Source organism: Oxyura jamaicensis, chromosome 1 (genome assembly GCF_011077185.1).
Source record: "Oxyura jamaicensis isolate SHBP4307 breed ruddy duck chromosome 1, BPBGC_Ojam_1.0, whole genome shotgun sequence".
In the NCBI taxonomy this organism is placed as follows: Eukaryota; Metazoa; Chordata; class Aves; order Anseriformes; family Anatidae; genus Oxyura; species Oxyura jamaicensis.
Genome location: NC_048893.1, coordinates 13177913 through 13193008, shown reverse-complemented (window position 1 = coordinate 13193008; position 15096 = coordinate 13177913). Strand labels below are relative to the sequence as shown.

Sequence of the window (15096 nt, the reverse complement as noted above, 5' to 3'; positions counted from 1 at the left end):
CAGCAGACTTTTGTTCTGTCTCTGACACAGACTTTCAAACCAAAATAAACTCCAGGCCTCCCTCCAACTTTCAAAGCCTTATTTTCTTAAACACAGGAAGTATTTTTGTCTCACATAATAACACAGATGATAATTACGTAGTCTTTTTAGCAAAAGCAACTGAACAGCATTATGCTACTGCCAAAGAGCTGGACAGTCAATGAAAACCAGTACTGAGTATCATAAATTATTGTTTATTGCTAGACAAATAAACAACTGTCTTTGAAAACGGACCTACTTGTATAGCTGAAGTTTAAAACAGTGTTTATGGTAGCAATTTAAGCTCTTAAAATATACCCTTTAAAAATAAAAAGACCCAGTGTAATGTCTCTCAGCTGCACTTCTGCAGAATAGTCTTAAATCTCTCCAATTACTTAATGCAGCCTGTAATTCATCAGCCCAAATAAGTTAGGCTTGTCAACCACAGACTCAGATACATGTAATTGTTAAATTATGTAAACTTCATGTATGTTATGAACTCTTAATATATCAAATGGCTGCCTTTAAAATTAATAAGTGGTTTGGAGTGTAATGTATCTGAATTTATGTAATGTATCTGATGTAGTTTTCTTTTAGTCCTGTGTAGTTTTGCAGTCTGGGAATGTGAGTGACCAAAACAGGGTTTGGAGTCAATTTGTAAACTGGGGGAGAGGAAAGAAACAAATGGATGAACCTGTCATGCTGTGTCAGGTCACACATTAAAAGCTTGCACATGTATGAGGTGAATGTCCAGAACTTCCAGTGAAGTCAGAAGTGGTTGTGTATCTGACTCATCACTTTGGCCAGTGCATATAGTCACTGCACACACAGGCACCTTGCAACATTAACACCTCCCAGGATCTTGGTAACATAAATAATATTTATGTTACCATATTATGTTCTATTTAGAACTTGATTAGTATTTTCATGTTTGCATTTCTTTACAGGTTAATTAACTAATTAACCTGTAAACCTACTTTATTAACTCACTCACCAGATCAAATGAGTATTATAAACTCTTAATCTGACAGGTAGTTATCAGTGATAATCCATTGATACTACAGAAGAGACAAGAGGCAGAACTGGAAGGTCTCCTTGGGATCTAGAGTGCTCTCAAAAACCTGTGAGGGTGTCAGACTGCCACAGGGCAACTCTGGAGACTCATATCTCTGGGGTGACTGTGGCTGTCTGCTGTCAATGACAGACACTGGTGGTGGCACCAAAGCCCTTGGCACTACCCATTTGACCAGCATCAGTCTAGGCATGAGGTGGGAATGAGGATGCGAGCCAGGTGTGTGTCTCCTGTATGAAACGTGGTAATCTCTGCATGGATCACTCCTTTGCCAACCTGACAGTGTTGCTGTACATTTCCTGTATTACAGAAAAGGTTTCTAAGTGAGTGATAGGAAGTAACACTGAAATTTATCCTATGTGGAAACTATTTTGCTGTTTTTAATGTTTATCAGTGGCTCCCCAACAGTTATTGCCAGCAAGGCAGCATGGAACTGACTATCCCAGATGTTACTAATATGGTTCACCAGTCGAGCTGTTATCACCTGATATGACCTATACAATTTGGGAACCTGGAGGCTACCTACATGGACCCATCTCAAGCCTTTGCAGAGCAGTGATACAGAATGGCTGTGCTGACCTGGCTTCAACCATCTCCACTCATCTCAACAGCAAGAGATATTAGGGTGGAGCAGTAGCAAGGGCTTTGAATGCTGGAGAACGCTACTGGCTCACGTCTCCTGTCCCTATTCACATGGGCCAGAGTCCACTCTAATAGGCCAAGAACCTGCTTGCCTTGTGCAAAGCAATCACTGAACTTGTTCATACTGCTGAGATATTCAGGTCAAAAGCAGCTTTAGAAGACCAAAAAAGACAGACGCCCATACATTTTTTCCCCCCAGAAGAGTTATGAGTAACTACCATAAGCAAGTCTGAACCTTCATTTCACCTTTTTCTCCACATTGCACTTCTTCTTTTTCTTGAATGCTCAAAATCATTATGCATACAGTCTTTTTTCCAGGTTTCATGGTATAATATTTGAATACCAGATTTCATTGAAGAAGAGAACAAATTTCCATTTGGTACTATGAAATACAATAGAACAAATAATTTCTGTTGTAATAACGAGTTCTTACCAAAGTTTCCTTTGTGCATAAAATGTATTACAGAATTTTAAGAAACATTTAATTTGATTAACAGTTTTCTACATTAATCCTTTGCTCAGTCACTCTCAACAGCAGCACTAATTTAACAGAAGCTTTGCCAGGCTGTCTGCATGGACACGGATCAATATCCCAAAAGGCAACGATGCATGAGCTTTGATTTGTGACTTTATGATCAAGTAAGGAGGTCTATCCAGTATGAATACTAATTGCAATACCCAAACTGTTATGCTTACTTTTCTAGATTACAATATTTAAAACTGAGCTACCAGCAGAGACTGGAAACCCATATTACACTTTTGATATTGCTTCTGACTATGAATATTTTCAAAAGTATTTTAAAGTTTGGATAGTGTCCCAAGTTTTAGGCAATACATATCCGCTCGATCCTGGATGACATTATGGGTTTTCTAGCACACACAACAATATTGCACAGCCATACTCCATTGTAATAAATAATTACATAAATACATAAAAATGCACCACCATAAAGCCAACACTGCTCTTGACACTTCTGGAGAAAGTAGTGGGGATATGATCGTCTCTCTTCCAAGATCCCTGCTGAACACTTCCCCAAGAAGAAGAGGCAGACGTGCAACCACATAAGGCCAAACCAAATAACCTTTCTTTTTTTCTCAGTGAATTGATGAACTGCTGGACAGTCAGTAATTTTCCTTCCTCAAAACTAATCTTTTCCACATAAACAAACAGAAATGTATATTCACGTAGCCAAACTGACATTACTGGGGCTGCAGGGTCTGTAATTGTTAAAATTAAACCTGAAAGCCCGTGATAAAAAGAGTTCAAAATAACACTGCTAGGTTAAGCACATATTTAGGAGAGACAAAATAGATGGTGGTTATAAGAATAGTAGGGAAAATGAAGGCAGGAATTAAAGACGACCTGATGTTTGCAGAAGAGCATTTAACTTCTTTACTGAAAAGGGCCTTGGGGAATATTTGCAAAACACAGATTAGCATTACTGCCTCCGTGTGTGGGATTTTATTATTCAAGGTAACCTCTCTATAACCAACATCTACTTAGTATTAAACTGTATTTCTCTGATGTATTTAATGGCTCACAAGGGAAAGTTATTACTTTCAAAATTTTCTGTTAGGGGATGGAAAACTTGGAAAGGAAAGGAATAGGGAGTGGGAGCATGGACTTACTGTGTCTCAATTCAATTCTTGGAGTCTTCCCCTGAAAATTTTCCAATTTTCTTTTACTCTAACACACGGACAGTAACTTAAGATGAAGCACAGTGATGTTTTTAACATATTGCTTCAAAATGAAAATGCTCAAATTAACATGTTTGTTGAAAGATTGCTTTCACACTACAAACTTCAGTACCACTGCACTTCTGGACAGCACAAATGGATTCAGTATCATAGCCAGAACCATGAGGAGGGTTTAAGGACAAGATCATATGTTGCTGGATTTAAATCATGTTTAAATCAGGTTACTAAAATTGATGCAAATCCTCATGTAAGAATATTACCCTGGTTTGCATCAGTTACTTTGTTACATGTGAAGCAATTTAGAACAGTAATTAGGTGAAGCTTAGGCTTTCAACCAGGCTACAGTTTTCTTCTGTGCAACTAGAATTGCTCTTCTGTTTCTCCTCCATTTTTACTTTGTGATTTTGACTATCTCGCAGTAGTTGTTTTTTTTTTTTTTTTTTTTTTTTTTTTCCCTTTCCACTGTCATTTTTGGATTAAAAACTTCAATTCCATTTTTCATCATTTGTTCTGTTGCCCTTGCCAGTTTTTATTTTCCCCTGTGCTTTTCTCTGAGCCAAGCACTTTCTCTCTGACTGGCCAACGTCAATCTTCTGCAGTTTTCTTTCATTGCTTTCTGAAGGTGAATTTTGCCTTCATGTTAAATCTCTTTGTCCCATCTCCATACGTTCTCTACCTCGGCTTACTGAGTGATAGGCAATTGATAGTTAATCAGTGCCATTTATCTCAGCTGTCTCATTTGCTTCCAATTGACCTCCAGATCAGCAGATCTGCTCCTGTACTTGGGCAGACAGCTCTGGATGGATAGGTAGGGAGGAAAATGGTCAGTAAGTGGAGCTTTGTGGGCCAAGCTCAGCCAGGTAGCTTCATGCCACTTATGGCAGAAGAGAAAGATACTTGCAATACACAAGAAGAGAGAGAGAATGGAGTGTGTGGCAGGATTTGCATGCCACTGGACCTGTATGATAAGCTCTCTCATAACATGGTCTAGAAAAATGAAACTTTAAGTCTGTAAAGCTCTTAAACTATTTGACTCCACATTTCAGTCAACTGCCATTTTAGACTGCTCTATTTCTAGCTCTCTAAGCATGTACAACTTTTTATGGTGGAATAGATAATTCGATCCATTAAGTTTTATTAGTAGATTTGGCTGAATGCCACTAAGCTCAGGAATAAACCTAGCTTAAAGATTGGCATACAGATCTGATAGAGAGCACGGAAATTTCATAAAGTTTGCTTCCTAAATCATAACTCAAACACTACAACTTTCCAGTAGTGCTTTCTAAAGCAACTTGACCCACCATGGAGAAGAGTCAGATTTTCCTCTATGTTGTCAGGTAAAAAGTTCTGGGATCTATTGGAAAACAACTCCACTATATCATGCTGTTTCTTATCCCAGAAGGGGATTGCTCTACACATGATCCTCTGGTGACCCGCTGTAAAAGCCACACAAACAGCTAGTGGAGGTGACTGTTACCTCTTATGTTTGCAACTTGGGTCAACAGAAAAGAAGCTCAAGTGCCTGGGGCTCCACAGTTCCTTCACTTAATTCCAGTTTGTAGGGAGACTGTGAAGGTGCTATGGATGGAGGTGCCCTTCAGACTGATCTAGCTGCTGGTGCTGGGGACCAGTTTCCCAGCTGTAGCTGTAACCAAGCACCTGCTCATGCTGAGATGGGCAGGGAAGCACTGACAGAAGCCTCCTACTTCTACATGCCTGGAACTTTATAAAGGGGAGACAATCTGACAAGGACCCCAAACCAACCCTAAAATAAATTGACTTCAAATACATGTGGTGTTCTGGTGGCATGAAGAGTAGCTGTAGGAGTAAAAACTATTTGCAGTGTGTAGAGAAAGCCAGCTGGTGTTAGTGGCCACTCACGCTTGACTCCCCAGTTCTGCTAGCTGCGTCATCACTGTTTTCTTTTTCTTTTTTTAAACATTGTATAAGAAACCCCCAAATGAACCAAAGATTCCTGAAGGAATTAAAGCCAACATGTAGAAAGTTCATCCAGAGAAAGACTAAGGTTTGGACTAGGTTAGCTCTTTTGGAGAGCCTCCATAAACCCAGTAGGAAACACTTTGCACAGAGCCAAAGAAACAGATCCTGTAGAAGTGATCCATGCCATCTACTATTCAACATGGAGAATACCATGTCATGAATCACGTCTTCAGAGCAGTAATCAAACACAAGAGCCTGTTGGGGTGTTGGGCTGGATATTTAAATTCTGAAGAAACTCCATACCTTCTTTTGACATCTAACCTCCATTGGTGACAACAGAAAAAGGACACCTGTGATCACTCTCCCAGTATAGATGGGTTGAAGCGTAACAAAGTATTGTAAGCTTTTAAAACCTAAATGAAACATAATATGGACATGTTTGAGCTTTCCATCCACTGAGATGGGAGTGAGGGGTGTGGGCAAGTTCCCAAATAAGTGGGTGATGCTGAAGGAGCGATGTAGCATCCCACTAGGTCAGCAAAATCCTTCTCAGATCTTTGGGCTTATCAAGCACTATCTAGAGAATAAAGACACATAAAAAGGAAATTTTCCATGGGGTAGGCTGGATTGACAGTAATGGCTATTTTCAGAAAACAGACTATTGAAACAACTTACACATGTTTAGGTTTGGAAATCAGCTACGGAGCCTGCACATTGTGAAATACAATGGGTGTTCATACCAACTGTAATTGTCTATTTATTTGTATGCCACTGAGTATCATCAGACACTTATACAGCTAGCATTGCAAGGCTGAGAAGACAATAATACAATGTCAAAACCAAGTCAAACCATGTCAGCATAAATGATACACTGCAAACCAAAATAAATTGATCATGAGATCTTAAAGCAGCAGGGAGGATGAGCTTAGAGAACACACAAAATCAAGGAGCTTTTGTGATATTTCTAATTATTATAAGAAATTACACTTTAAGAACACAGTTGTTCATCCATGCTTCAGCTCTTTCTCAGCAGGTGTGCATGGCAGGCAATCAATGTAATCAATGCAAGCAGAACAACTGCCAGCTCCTGTATTGGTCCCATTGGGTCAATGCCATCTAGGAAGAGACAAACACCACTGAAACTAATGCCTCCATCAGCTGGATTAGCACATTATTGACTAGCTTCTTCAGATATTTTAAAGCTAGTGATGGTCCTGCTCATTCCCTGTTAGGCTCTGAGAAAGAGGAGCAAATATCCCAGCAGTAGACCTAATACCAACCTACTAGAGCCTTGTTCAACCTCTTACCAGGTGAGCCTATGGTGCAACTCCTTGCACAAGGACTGCTGTAACTGATGGAACTCCCTCTCCAAGGCTACCAGAGCAGTGCTGCAGTGTAGGCTACCTTCCCTTTAAAACAAATACACCTGTCACTGTCTCTATCTTGCAGGGAGAATAAATGTTTTCAGCAGGAAATTTCATGTATTTGGTTTCAGACCTCAGGGCAGTATTTTTTTCCTAAACATCTGAACTTTAGATGTTTTAGCTGTTTTTTGCTGGGAGAAAGGAACAAGGGGAAAGACATTCGTTTAATGCTGGAAAAAAATATTTTCACAACCTTTTGAAAGGGAACAGCTGTAAAACTTGGGGTGGGAAATCAAATTCTTACAGAGAACAAAGCACATTCTTCAATTCAGTTAAAAATACCAATTAATCCTCTCTCCTTTTTTGTACAAGAGCCAGCCTCTTTAAATGTTTTGTAAGTGAAATCAGTAAATTGACAATACATTTTTCACCCAGACATGTTTTGCTAATTGTGATGGTGAATGATCCAGCTGCATTTATTTGTAAGTCTTTAAAGAGTATTTTTTTTTTCCTAGTAATCAATTTATTCATCATTTATCACTATCTTAAATATTTTAGTTGCATTGTTCACCCTTTACATTACAAGTTCTCTAAAGGATGTTTATTTTATTCTCTTAAAAATAGTTCATTTTAGCACTTTCGTGGTAATTGTTTTATGATGTGAATAAACATTCATGGTGTTGTTATCAGGATTATTACTATTATGGAATTTGCAGCAGCTGTTGCAATATCCTCCCACTTCTCTGTTGGATAGCAGAGAATTATTTCATTGTTTTCAGGCCCATGAGCAAAACCTGGGGAAATACCAACATTTTCCCAGGAAACTTGTAGCAGGGATCCAAGCAGGGAAGAAACACAGCATGCAAAACCCTGAAATGTTCACTGGGGAATTGTCGGTGCTCTTGCTTAATCATGTGAAAGTGCTACGGAGTGTGGCCATGCATGCTTCTGCTCTGCTGCTAGGTGCCTGGTGCTTTGCTTGTTGTTTTCATTTGTTGTAAAAGTGTTTATGTCTGTACCTCAGTAACATTTTTGGAATAATGAGAGAAACAGTCTTTCCACATGATTAAAAAAAAATAAAACTAAAGGGAAGTCTGCAGAATGTCATACTAGGAAGAGGTTCCTAAACAGATTAATAAGTAAATTAAAGTTCCTTGCTGGACCAGCTACAGGGTACTAAGCTGCCTCATTTTCTTCTTATCATTTCTCACCATTATTATTTTTCATTAATATTGGACTCATGGAGTCTCATTACTCCATAAAATTCAGCTTCTCCCATTTATTTCCCTGTGAGAGGAAGGAAAAGTAAATATCAGTTCAAAAGAATAATTTATTTACTTTTTAAAGTTTTTACAAGTTTGCTATTATAAATCTAATCTTATTACTCTAAACAATGTAATAATTCTTAAATTCACCCATACTTCCTCAGGACTGGGCTTAGCAGTCCCCTGAATAAAGGAATTTATTGGAAAATAAATTATTTATCGGTGTATGACTCATCAAGGCATTAATTTTTTGAATGCTCATAAAAATAAATCCCTAGAACCATTCAGTACTGGAGTGTTTTTATAGTAAGTGATTTTGCTCAACAATAAATGTAGTTATCTACCTAAGTGCTATCAAGGGAAAGATGGATGATAACTCATGTTACTGTCATACCTTTGGTTTGGTCACTAAAATTCACCCAAGTGTGTTGTGTAGCTGGAAATAGAAGCCACTGCAGTAGTAGGGTCCATGCTGTTTCTTCTGGGACATGAGTGCACAGGGAAAATAGGATTGTATATAAGGAGAAAGAGGGGGGTTGAGGGGTGGGAGCAGCAATGGTGCTTTTTTTTCTCTCTCTTTTTTTTTTTCTTTTTCAAAAAACATTTCAAAGTAATGCAACATCTTGGATTGAATTCAGACCTCTCAAGGACGTAAGAAGGTTTTGGTTGTGCAGAGAACATCATATCTGATCTGTCATGGATAAGGCCAACTTGCTTTGGCTGGAGACGTCATCATAGCAGAACCAATTCCTGGATTTTTCAATACTATTTCATACTTGTATTTCCTCCAAAGCTATTTGCTTCTTTAAATAACCAGAAACAAATTCCAGCTCTAACTTCAACCTTCTCTTCCATGGGGCCACTAGGCTCAGGCTGGTTTCCTGAGGTGCTGAGCTCCATCACCTTGGGATAGCTGCTGGAAGCCCCCCTTCTCCTTCTGCAGGTGAACAGTCAAAGCTGGCCACTGAGGACAAGGTGCTGAGCTGCACACTGTGTTACTGCTGTATTTGGTGCAGGTTGCACATTAATTTTAATACAGAACCACCATGTTGGCATCGTATCAGCACATTTCCCTACAGCAGGCCCCTGGGATGACCTGACAACATCCACAAAGATGATGAAATGCCCAGTTTGGGTAAAAAAAAGATGCATGTTGGATTATTTCATAGTTATTAAATATCATAAGGAAATCATGCTTAGATTTGTTTGATCTCTCTCTACACTGGCTTCTAACACACATACCAGAACAGCACCTAATACACATTTCTTCCACTGTATGCTAACTGCTTGTGACTTTGTCTTTTAACCACTGAAATAAGTTTTTTTTTTTTTTTTTTTTTTTTTTTTTTTTTTTTAACTTTTCTTATTGTTTAGGGAACCAGATGCTCCACTTCCAGCAAACACAAACCCAGTAATACGCATTTTGGGGGTGAAATTACATCTTCCATGTTCTGCAGTTACTATGGTTACCATCCTACAGCATCCCTGCATGCACCACTAAAAGAAACAGTGCAAAATAAATGTGCATGTTAAAACAAAAAAAAGAATGCTGACCTCCTAAAAATAACCAGAGATTTATTTTCCACTGTGATAAAGGATGAGGAACTTACCTGTGGTCTTGTTTATAAACTTGCTTGCTTAGGCTTTAATTGCTGGAGTGGGTTTTTGCTCCATCTGAATTAGGAAGATGGATGAAACATGGCCCATCCCCATGCTCCAGAAATTACCTACCATCACAGGAGGCCTGGGAATGGGAGGACAGCTGTTGTCACATCATCAGTAGGCAAGTAACTCACCACAACAGTATTCAGGCTTCTAACGCCAACCTGGGCAGCCTGCCTTCCTCACAAGGTGGAATGTCAGGGGTTACAGTGAGACCTGGAAGCTCCAACTCTGAGAGGGATCAGGTCCACTGAACTAAAGGACTGGGTGGCTATAATAAATTTTGGTTGATGTTACATGCCTCAGCCCATGGATGCAATACTCAACATCAGGCCAAACCCTGTGAGGAGCCTGAATCTGGATTGAATTGTCCCCCATACTAATTGTCCCCCATACTAATTGTCCCCCCATTGACTGAATCTGAATCTGAATCTGAATTGTCCCCCATACTAAGCACTCTTCAGGCAGATTTGCACAGCTTGGTGTATCTTTTGGACCAGGACCATCAGCCAGACGCTCCCATACCAGCGCTGGGAGGGGATGGGTGCAAGCAGCTTCTCTGGATGCACCTGAGCACCCTGCCAGGAGTACCTGTATGGCACAGAGGTATGGCACAGAGGTGTCCGGACACCTCCTCCACAATGACTGAAGTTGGTGGGGACAGGGACATCCCTGACCTCTTCTGCATGCTGAAACATCACAGGGATGACATGACAACACTAGTCCTGACTGCAGAGGGTTTGGAAGATCCACCTGCATGGGTGATGGAGATCAAATCCTTGGCTCTTCCCTCCCAAGTAGGCAGGAGGCCTGGAGAACAAGTCCTACGAGGAGCGGCTGAGGGAGCTGGGCTTGTTCAGCCTGGAGAAGAGGAGGCTCAGGGGCGACCTTATCGCTCTCTACAGATACCTTAAAGGAGGCTGTAGAGAGGTGGGGGTTGGCCTGTTCTCCCACGTGCCTGGTGACAGGACGAGGGGGAATGGGCTAAAGTTGCGCCAGGGGAGTTTTAGGTCAGATGTTAGGAAGAGCTTCTTTACTGAAAGGGTTGTGAGGCATTGGAACAGGCTGCCCAGGGAGGTGGTGGAGTCACCATCCCTGGAAGTCTTCAAAAGACGTTTAGATGTAGAGCTTAGGGATATGGTTTAGTGGGGACTGTTAGTGTTAGGTTAGAGGTTGGACTCGATGATCTTGAGGTCTCTTCCAACCTAGAAATTCTATGAGGCTGCTCTGCCTGTGGGAAACTGTGATAGTTGGCAGGACATAACTGGAGAGTAATTGGAACAGAGAGGGAGAGCAAAATGAAGCCCATCTCTCTGATTAAAGTTCTTGGCTAGGAGAAGGAGACCTGAATTCTTACCTCTCCAGCGGGGCTAAGGCTCTATATGACTGTAATCACAGTGGAGGAAGTGGGAAGCTTTCCTGGGAAGTGAGAAATATGAGTTCGATTGCCCATCGATTGTCAGCTGGATCTCTAGGCCAACTGGATACCTACAATACTCACACCCACAAACACAAACCCTTCCATGCTTGTATGGATGTGTATGTAATACTTCTAGGCAAGGACACCACTAACTGAAAGCCCTGATGGCTGGGATTTGAAGAAAGAACCTAGAATCGAATACTTTTCTTTCAACAGCTCAGCATTAAAAAAAAAAAAAGTGAAAAGAAAGAAACAAACAAGCAGAGTTAAGGTTTAAAAAATTGCTAGTATTAAAAGTCAAACATATTGAACTCTGACCAGCCATATATCCTAGGGAATATATTGAGGTAATGGTTACTCTTGCCTTCCCTATGTCAGCATCATGGTTTCATAATTTTTAGTGCTATCACTGAAAAAAAAAAAAAAAAAAAAAGCAAACTGAGTATTACAGGCTTACAATATTGAAAAACACACCTAATTATTTTCTTCTATGTTTGTTTATTTGCAACTGCAAAGACAAGAAAGTCACTGCATTTCAGGGTCACCTTCTTTTAGTGTTTGATCTGCGAAGGTTGACTGAAAGCACATCAACATCTGAATGGTGAGTTCTTCCTTCGGTACATATCTCAGAAGTCAGGTACAATTTCAAGAACAAACAACAACAAGAAAAGTTCTGGATGTGTCAGATTCATTGTCCCTGTTCTTCATTAGCAAATAATTGGCATACGGTGGTGTGAAATGTGAGGGAATAAAATAGAACAAAAGTGTGAAATGCATCCTGTATTTCCCTGAGCTTCCTTTGCTCTGTCCTTAGGGCATTTCAAGTCCTACCTTGGAAAAAGACTTTGCATAATAATCACTGCTATGATTAGGTAGGTGTTTCACATTATATAATGCGTACAATTCACCTGATAAGTATTGCAAGAAGAATTACTTGCAATTAAAGTTTCAAAATGCTTCAGATTCTAGGACTTCTCCCTTCCAGCTAACAATGCAGCCCTGTTAGTTTTCTCAGCAGACCCACACTAAAACTCACTTAAAAGTAAGAAAATTCTTCTAAATTCCTTCCAGATACTTACAAATTCATAACAGCAATGATGCCAGCAGCCCCAGGGCTATAAACAACTCACTAATGGTCAGTTGCTTGCCATCAAAGAACTGCAGCCCTGGGAGGGAGGTAAAACCACTTTTAGGAGGGACAAGAAGCAAAAAGTGTCCAACATATATATGAGAGAGGGTAAATTTGGGTGCAACATGAAATTGCAAGCCAGCATAGAAAAAAGTTGCAGTACACATTAGCAAACAGAAAAATTATCTCAAGCACATCCCAGAGGGAGGAGGAAGAAGAAATCATCAACACTGTGGGATTCAGGATGCTAATAATACACTGTGCCCCAGGACTGAAGCCGTCAACCACAGGACCCAGCAGAAAGATGGAAAGATGTGCATAACACCAGAGAAGTGGATGGGTGTTGGAAAGTTTTGTGTTCATATAATTTTAATGGCTTGAACCTGTTATTGTAACTAGAGTCATATTTTTTTCATCAGGCCTTCTGACCTGCAATAGACTAAATGTTTTGCTTTACATCTAATGTGCTTTCCTTTTGCACCCAGCAAGATTTCGAGTGTACCAAACCGGCAGGACTTCAGGCACTGTGTTCTGTAGCTTGCATGCAGCAAACTGGTAACAGTCATCCTGAGGCACAGTGAAACATGCACCTTGAACTCCAGAGCTATTATCTCCTGGGGAAAGGTAGGCATTACTTTTCATGAATTCAGGCTCCCAAGCTGCAGATGGACATGGACAAATGTAGAAGCAAGGTACTAAGAAAACAAACACCCGAAATAAAAACAGCTAAGAATATGGGGCTTCTTTTTATATATAGGAAACAGGGAAAAGCAAGGAGATATAATTTAGGGTCCCCCTCTTCTCCCTCTTGCTGATTTATATTTGGGTGAATTGTATTTACAATTATTTATGTTCTATATATACTTCTTCATGAAAAATAAATATGTCCTTTGAGTACTAAATCAACTTCAAATACTATGGCAGACTTAATCATAAAGTATAGCTTTGCAAAACCTGTGCCGTGTATGGAACTTGAATGATTTTCTTCCTTTTTAGCAGCATTTATTCTACTAATTTAAAAGCTATTAAGCAAGATAAAGTATTCATGGGCAGTAAACTGTAATTCTTAAGTCATTAGGGAATAGTTAGTGCTCAATTCAAATGCTAATGCAGTTTAAACTTGATATAACCTTCCTAGACTTGAACTCATCAGCAAATAAAAAGTTAAAAAAAAACTTCTGGACTGTATCTAGATTACTTTTTTGCATTAGTAAGCTAGCTATTACAGAACAATTACCAAAATCTATCTTCTCAAAGAACAGTTTCCAGTATAGCAAGTACCAGTAAGGGAAAAATGGTGAGAAATCATTATTCATATGAATAATGAATCACAGAATCATAGAGTGGTTTGGGTTGGAAGGGAACTTAAAGGCCACCCAGTTCCACCCCCTGGCCATGGGCAGGGACACCTCCCACCAGACCAGGTTGCCCAAAGCCCCATCCAGCCTGGCCTTGAACACCTCCAGGGATGGGGCATCCACAGCTTCTCTGGGCAGCCTGGGCCAGGGACTCCCCACCCTCAGAGTAAAGATTTTCTTCCTAATATATAATCTGACCCTATCTTTTTTTTACTTTAAATCCATTACTCCTTGTCCTATCACTACACCCCTGACAAAGAGTCCCTCCCCAGCTTTTCTGTGGGCCCTCTTTAGGCACTGAAGGCTGCTGTATGGTCTCCCTGGAGCCTTCTCTTCTCCAGGCTGAACAACCTCAACTCTTTCAGCCTGTCTTCATGGAAGAGTGGCTGCAACCCTCTGATCGTCCTTGTGGCCCTCCTCTGGACTCCTTCTAATAAACCTACATCCTTCTTCTGGGGCCCTCTGAAGGCCCCAGAGCTGAGTGCAGGCTCCAGCTGGGGTCTCACAAGAGCAGAGCAGAGGGGCACAGTCACCTCCCTCACCCTGTTGGCCACGCTTCTGTTGATGCAGCCCAGGACACGGTTGGCTTTCTGGGCTGCAAGCACACATTACTGGCTCATGTTTTGCTTCTCACCCACCAACATTCCCAGGTCCTTCTGCCAAGGGCTGCTCTCAATCCATTCTCCACCCAGCCTGGGTCTGTGCTTGGGATCGCCCTGACTCAGCTGCAGGACCTTGCACTTGGCCTTGCTGAACCTCATGAGGTAGCACAGGCCCACCTCTCAGGCCTGTCCAGGTCCCTCTGGATGGCATCCCTTCCTTCCTGCGTGTTGGCCACACCACACAGCTTGGTGTCATCGGCACACTTGCTGAGGGTGCACTCGACCCCACTGTCTACGTTGCTTACAAAGATATTAAACAGTGCTGCTCCCAGTACTGACCCCTGAGGAACACTACTCATTACTGATTACCACCTGGACATTGAGCTGTTTCCCACAACACTTTGAATGCAACCATCCAGACAAGTCCTTACCCACTGAGTGGTCCATCTGTGAAATCCATGTTTCTCCAGTTTAGGGACAAGGATATCATTTGGGACAGTACCAAATGCTTTGCACAAGTCCAGGTAAATGACATCAGTTGCTCTTCCCCTATCCACCAATGCTGTAATCCTGTTGTAGAAGGCCACCAGATTTGTCAGGCATGATCTGCCCTTAGTGAAGCCATGTTGGCTGTTACCAATCACCTCCATATTTCCTGTGTGCCTTATCATAGTTTCAGGAGGATCTGCTCCATGATCTTGCAGGGCACAGAGGTGAGACTGACTGGGCTGTAGTTCCCCAGGTGTTCCTTTTCCCCCTTTTTAAAAATTGGGATTATGTTTCCCCTCTTCCAGCCAGCAGGAACGTCACTGGACTGTCACAGCTTCTCAAATATGATGGACAGTAGCTTAGCAACTACATCTGCTAGTTCCTTCAGGAAAGGAAAGGAAAGGAAAGGAAAGGAAAGGAAAGGAAAGGAAAGGAA

At 41.0% G+C, this 15096-nt stretch overlaps 1 protein-coding gene across 3 annotated transcripts in view; it reads right to left on the bottom strand.

The window, feature by feature from the left end:
* Window positions 1-15096, bottom strand: part of LHFPL3 (LHFPL tetraspan subfamily member 3) — a 249386-nt gene that overhangs the window by 164917 nt on the left and 69373 nt on the right. The gene's annotated exons all lie outside the window — the stretch shown is intronic.